Consider the following 7,434-nt stretch of genomic DNA (forward strand, 5'->3'; position numbering starts at 1 on the left):
CCCAAACCAAATTCCACATTTCTTTCAACAAAAATTCGCCGAGAAACAAAAAAGTGTTACTTTATTTATTGAACGCCCCACGTACTTTAAACAGCAATGGAACGATTACAAAAATCACCCGAACACGGCTCTCAGTACCCCAAAAAATACTGCTCAAGTGAAAGAAAAGCCAGATAAAATCGCAGCGCCGGTTCTAGAATTAAATTTTGATCCTCAGAAGCATATGCGTCGGTTTTTAAACTTCCTGACAGATGACAACACTATGCTGGACCGGGACTAGAACCCGTATTTTGCCTTTCGCGGACCAGTACTCTACCAAAAATTAACGAGTGACCCTTTGTGTCTATGAAAGACAAGAATTTTTACTAAGGAACAGGCGATTTCTATTGACAAGAGTTTATTTAAATGCCTTCCAACTAACAGATAACGCCTGAGGAAGAGAGTTCAACACCCAGCGCAATTTGAAGTCACCTTCAAAGGAATGACGCTTCAACATCTGGTCATGCGATATTCTTTACAGAACATTTTTCTTTTCATTAAACAATATGCAACCAACGGCTACCAATTTCCGCGCAGTAGTTCTTTCGTTGATATTTGCGGTGATAAAATAAATGTTGTTCCTTTTGTATTCTCAGCTTTTGACCATCCATTAAACATTAATAATAAGCAATGTATGCCGATTATACTCAAAAGACTTCCGCCTAAGACTACGGTTGGCCTTAGGATCGCAATTCTTTCTGCAGAAACAAGAAACAATTTTGTAAACTTTACATTATTCAAGGTATAATTAATTATCAGGAACTGTCACACATTACTTGCCTTCAGAGCTTATAAATGGAACGGCCGCATTAATTCACCGGTGTCCTTGCAGGAGACTGGTGATTTATTCTGCTGTGGTAGTGCACGTGATATGGCTGGGAACAGAACTTACGCAATGGATAATTTACTGCTTCGAACAGTCCACAGATGCCATGTGGACTGAATAATCGAAACAGCTGCTCTATTTAGAGTTGTCCAGCATTAAGATACTGATTTTTATTTTCAGTGTATGTGAAGCTATGTGTGATGTAGTGGCGGCGTTCGTATACTTTCATTAATTTAGACTGCGTATTTAAACAGGCCACATGGAACGTATATCAGCAGTAGGATAAATGTTTCCTGCTTGAAAAAGTAGTTGATGTTATATCGATAGATCGAATGAACATATCCACATCAGGCACGAAGTTATTTATTTCAAAGAAAAAGAACCCTTCGGTATCGTAGATTACAATTGGAAGAATTAAATTTTCGGAATACTAAAGTCCGCAGCTTGTGGTTTAGTGGCGAGCTTTACTGCCTCTGGATCACGGGGTCCCGGTTTCGATTCCCGGTCGGGTTGGGGATTTTCTCTGCCCAGGGACTGGGTGTTTGTGGTGTTCTCATCATTTCATCATCATAATCATCTTTCGTGACGGTGGATAGATTGGATTGGGTACAAAAAATGGGCTGCGTAAAAGTTGGGACTATATACGGGCACTAATGACCACGCAGTTGAGCGCCCTACAAACCAAACATCATTATCATCGAATACAAAATTACATGTAATGCAGCAGACATGACGCGAAACTACAGCACTGGCGTTTTCATTGATAGATCGATTTTTGGACTAATTTTGCAATATGTAGTAGCTACAGTGTCAATTTTATGTGTGTATGGCTCACCAGATCGCCGTAATCGTGATATGGGACTGTGAACGTGTGCGGGGTGCGTGTCCCCAAATACGAGTGGGCTGAGATACTTTTTTTTTGTTGAAAACCAGAGGGGAATGGAAATACGCTATTGGCCATTAATATTGCTACCAAGAAGAAATGCAGGTGATAAATGGGTATTCATTGGACAAATATATTATACTTGAACTGACATGAGATTAAATTTTCACGCAATTTGGGTGCATAGATCTTGAGAAATCAGTACCCAGAACAACCACCTCTGGCCGTAATAACGGCCTTCATACGCCTGGGCATTGAGTCAAACATAGCTTGGATGGCGTGTACAGGTACAGCTGCCCATGCAGCTTCAACACGATACCACAGTTCATCACGAGTAGTGACTCGCGTATTTTGATGAGCCAGTTGCTCGGCCACCATCGACCAGACGTTTTCAGTTGGTGAGAGAGCAGGAGAATGTGCTGGCTGGGGCAGCAGTCGAACATTTTCTGTATCCAGAAAGGCCCGTACAGGACCTGCAACATGCGGTAGTGCATTATCCTGCTGAAATGTAGGGTTTCGCAGGGCTCGAATGGAGGGTAGAGCCACGGGTCGGAACACATCTAAAATGTAACGCCCACTGTTCAAAGTGCCGTCAATGCGAACAAGAGGTGAGCGAGACGTGTAACCAATGGCACCCCATACCATCACGTCGGGTGATACGCCAGTATGGCGATGACGAATACAAGCTTCCAATGAGCGTTCACCGCGATGTCGCCAAACACGGATGCGACCATCATGATGCTGTAAACAGAACCTGGATTCATCCGAAAAATGATGTTTTGCCATTCGTGCACCCAGGTGCGTCGTTGAGTACACCATCGCAGACGCTCCTGTCTGTGATGCAGCGTCAAGGGTAACCACAGCCATGGTCTCCGAGCTGATAGACCATGCTGCTGCAAACGTTGTCGAACTGTTCCTGCAGATGGTTGTTGTCTTGCAAACGTCCCCATCGGTTGACTCAGGGATCGAGACGTGGCTGCACGATCCGTTACAGCCATGCGGTTGAGGTGCCTGTCATTTCGACTGCTAGTGATACGAGGCCATTGGGATCCAGCACGGCGTTCCGTATTACCCTCCTGAGCCCACCGATTCCATATTCTGCTAACAGTCTCGACCAACGCGAGCAGCAATGTCGCCATACGATAAACCGCAATCGCGAAATGCTACAATCCGACCTTTATCAAAGTCGGAAACGTGATGGTACGCACTTCTCCTCCTTACACGAGGCATCACAACCACGTTTCACCACGAAACGCCGGTAAACTGCCGTTTGTGTATGAGAAATCGGTTGGAAACTTTCCTCATTTCACCACGCTGTAGGTGTCGTCACCGGCGCCAACCTTGTGTGAATGCTCTGTAAAGCTAATCATTTGCATATCACAGCATCTTCTTCCGGTCGGTTAAATTTCGCGTCTGTAGCACGTCATCTTCGTGGTGTAGCAATTTTAATGGCCAGTAGTGTATCAGGTGATAATCCAACGAGGGGGAGGGCGTATAATGATATTCTGCCCACCACTACCATCAAGAAAAAAGGAAAACCGCTATATGAACCACTGATGTATGTAATTATTGTTGCATTTAAACACTTCATGCACTTTATTGTTATTGTTATTACAGTTATAGGCATCGAACTGAATCATGGATCCGCGCTAAGAGACATTTCACCAAATGCGAGGATAGCTTAACAATCTGAAATGCTTTCAATGTACGTGGTATTAATAGCGTTGCATGTGACGTACGGAAGCTTTCCTAATCGTCAGTTTGCCAAATATTGTGGTGTTGTTTGCTGTATAGACGGATGACCCAATGAGTGTGACAGCGAATGAGAAATACGCCAAGTATTGTGCTATTGCAGTGCTGATTGACTAAGCAGCACAAATTTCTGGACTTGCTCTGGACTTGGGAAATCTGGGAATAAGGCGGATCCAGTGGGAACTAGAATACTGTCTGCCTCGAGTTTTTTGAGGGTTCTTTGTCGTCTTAGCAAAGGCACGAGTGAGCTTACAACAGATTTGCTAATTTAGCTCATACTGATGTTGTTGTACGGCAGCAGTTTTGTGTTATACCAGATAGCCGGATGTGGTGTTGGTCAAAGAAACAGACACGACGATCTTAGAAGCGTTGCCTATGCACGTACTGATCCCGCTGAATTTTCTTTTCTGTTTATGATCCTCTGGACATAACCTTTAAAGCCAGTCTCCATCTGTTTTATGCAAGTGGATACTTATGTGTGTACGTGTAGGCACGTAATACAAGGTGGAATAATTAATATTTTACAAGATCTATATTAATTTAAGTAAAACCACGTGCAATTCTTCTGAGGTTATCTTGGTGCAATGTTACAGGGACAGCACTATTCGTAATCTGAACAGTAAATCTTTCTCTTGCGTTTAATTTTCCTTTGTAGGCTTCACGTTTCGATCAACCCATCACGCAAAAATTTAAGTTGTAAGGTCCGGGTGTTGCTGTGTTCACTCGTCAGTACAACGGTGGGTTCCTTGGTTTGCTGTAGGAGGAGACCGATTGAAAAATTATTAGTTCACTTTATGAAAACAATAAGAAGAAGATAAGTTGGTACAAACTATTTCCACAAGAACGCCATGAGCATTTACAACTGTATTTGTACATTAACGTATCCCCTGATGCAGACAATTTACAAGTCTCTTCTCTTGAAGTAAATTGATGTAACGTTCACATATACACTCGTCAGCCAGAACATTATGACCACCCCCTAATAGCCGGTATGCCCACCTCTGGCACGGATAACAGCGGCGACGCGTCATGGCATGGAAGCAGTGAGGCTTGCTATGTTGCTCGAGGAAGTTGGCACCATATCTGCACACACAAGTCACCCGATTCCCGTAAATTTCTGGGAGGGGGGCGATGAGATCTGACGTCACCTTCACTCACATTCAAATGTTTTCGATCGGGCTCAGATCTCGCGAATTGGGGGACCAGCACATCAACTGGAGCTCCCCACTGTGTTCCTCGAACCACTCAATTACACGTGTGGCCTTCTGGCACGGCGCATTATCTTGTTGAAAAATGCCACAGGAAAAATGCCATCGGGAAAAATGATTGTCATGAAGGAGTGTACGTGGTCTCCAATCAGTGTACGATACTTCCTGTCCGTAACGGAGCCTCGCACGAGCTCCACCCACGTATCCCCACGCGAGTGTTCTCCAGAGCATGAACGAGTCACTGTAGCTTGTCTCTGTCCCGGAATACAGGTGTCAAGGAGCTTTTCCTCTCAACAGACAAAAGGCGGTTATTACGCAGTGCTACAACCTCGGATTCCTTCACAGCCGTGGTTCATGAGGACACATCTGGACCGATCCACGATTTCTACCATCATAAGACTCCGCTTCAATCATGCCTCTTTCCCACAACATCTACATCGGATCAACGTTTACACTTCACCAGCATGTGAGTGTGATCCTGAGTCGGAAGCTGATGTTAACCACATCTTATTTATGTGCCCCAAATTTGACCGTGAACGGTTGGTCTTTTATGGGCTACCATCTTCCTCAATCAGCTTCTTCTCTTTTGTGTACTAAAGACGTTCGTCTATATAAAGTGATAGTTAACTTCATCAAGAGTACTGGTCACAATCTGTAGGTTTTAATGGTGTACGTAAATTATAAATATGTCTTGCTGATGAAGATATTTCAGAATTGGTGTGAATTGCAAGCCAAGACACTTTTAATTATTTTCCAATTCAATTCAATTCAATTTTTAAAACATTATGTACAAAACTGTAACAGTTAAGCTTCTTATTCTTGTAAATATGCATTTCTGTATTTGTTTATTCAATTATGTGTACATTGTCACTATGTGTTGCCGATGGCTAAATTGAGTACACACTCAAAGGCCAAATAAACAAAAAAAAAAGGAGCTTTTCCCGTAGAAGACGATGGATTCGCGCCCTCCAGTCGCCGTGATGAAGAACGTATCGGGATTCATCAGACCATCCAAAGCTCTGCCACTGCGCCAAAGTCCAGAGCCGACGGTCACGTGCTCATTTCAGTCCTAATTGCCGGGGTCATTGTGTTAACATTGGCACACATACGTGACTCTTCGGCTGCAGAGGCCCATCTTCAGAAGTGTTCGGTGCGATGTGTGCTCACACAAACTTGTACTCTGCCCACCATTAAAGTCTGCTGTTCGTTCCACCGTAGTCGGCCGCTTGTCCTGTTTTACCAGTCTGCCCAGCCTAGGACGTCCGAAATCTGTAATGAGCAGTGGCCGCACAACCCCACGACGACTAGGCGTGGTTTCACCTTGGTTTCACCACATGTTGAAGACATTCACCACAATATTAATCGGAAACCCGACAGGCCGTGCAGTTTCCGTAATGCTAGTGCCGAGCCTCCAGTCCATCAGAATCTCTCCTCCCGCACAGGCCATGAAGGCCCAAAGGCACCGACTGGCCGCCGTGTCATCCTCAGCCCACAGGCGTCTCTGGAGGCGGATGTGGAGGGGCATGTGGTCAACACACCACCGTATGTCAGTTTCCGAGACCGGAGGTGCCACTTCTCCATCAAGTAGCTCCTCAGTTTGCCTCACAAGAGCTGAGTGCACCCCGCTTGCCAACAGCCCTCGGCAGACCGGATGGTCACCCATCCAAGTGCTAGCCCAGCCCGACAGCGCTTAACTTCGGTGATCTGACTGGAACCGGTGTTACCACTGCGGTAAGGCCGTTGGCTCCATCACAATCTGCCCCCGGTCAAATTCAGGAAAATCGCGCCTCTTCTCCAGTCTACATACGGACAGCAAATTCACTGATACTACACGCACTGTGTGTCTAACAGTCATTCTCCGTCAGGTGACGCTGCTATCACCTGGTCGGGTTTATATCGATAGTGTCATAATATTCTGACTGATCAGTATTAAATGGCTCTGAGCACTATGGGATTTCACTGCTGAGGTCATCAGTCTCCTAGAACTTAGAACTACTTAAACCTAACTAACCTAAGGACATCATACACATCCATGCCCGAGGCAGGATTCAAACCTGCGTCCGTAGCAGTAGGGCCTCTCACAGAAATGAAAACAACAAATAAATGGGTACGGAGTGTGAACCATGTTACAACAAAGGAATTCAAGAGTCAAAACTTCCAAACGGAGCGCAAGAATCATAACGTGTGGTACTTGTGTAGAACAGACAGACGGTGCGTACGTCTGGAGTTCCCTTCATTACACCTCGCTGTTGCAAACGGACGTCACACCACGACACAGATACAAATTTGACTACAGCGGACAGACACGTCAACGATCGGGGGAACGGTTCATAATTTAGCGAAAAAAGCACAAGGGAGATTTGAACACTTCACAGTCCATCACCGTGACCACAGAACCACTACGCCGTGGCTATACATATTCACACGATGTTGCACATCTTTAGCTTGGACCACTTACCGTTTCAATTTTGCTTGTTTCTTTACAGTTCAGTAAACCTTCTTCCCGTTTTCATGCTGGATCTGTGTTCAATTGTTGACGGCTATCCTTTGGGCCCTCTTACCACTAAATCTGAGTGGGGTGAGATGGGGAATTTCTCTCGTAAGTAATTCTACATTTTTATTTTTTTATCGTCTAGTTAAAAACTTTGTGTATTTTTTTTCTTTCTTTTTTTTTGGGGGGGGGGGGAGGGGGGTTCGGGGGTGGAGGGTGGAGTGGAATTGCTTCC

General features: G+C 44.9%; 1 pseudogene; it reads right to left on the minus strand.

Annotated features, from left to right (window-relative positions):
• Positions 1–6,335: 6,335 nt before the first annotated feature.
• LOC124597444 lies at positions 6,336–6,453 on the minus strand (annotated as a pseudogene).
• Between the last annotated feature and the right edge of the window lie 981 nt (positions 6,454–7,434).

The sequence above is a fragment of the Schistocerca americana genome, chromosome 2 (assembly GCF_021461395.2).
Source record: "Schistocerca americana isolate TAMUIC-IGC-003095 chromosome 2, iqSchAmer2.1, whole genome shotgun sequence".
Lineage (NCBI taxonomy): Eukaryota > Metazoa > Arthropoda > Insecta > Orthoptera > Acrididae > Schistocerca > Schistocerca americana.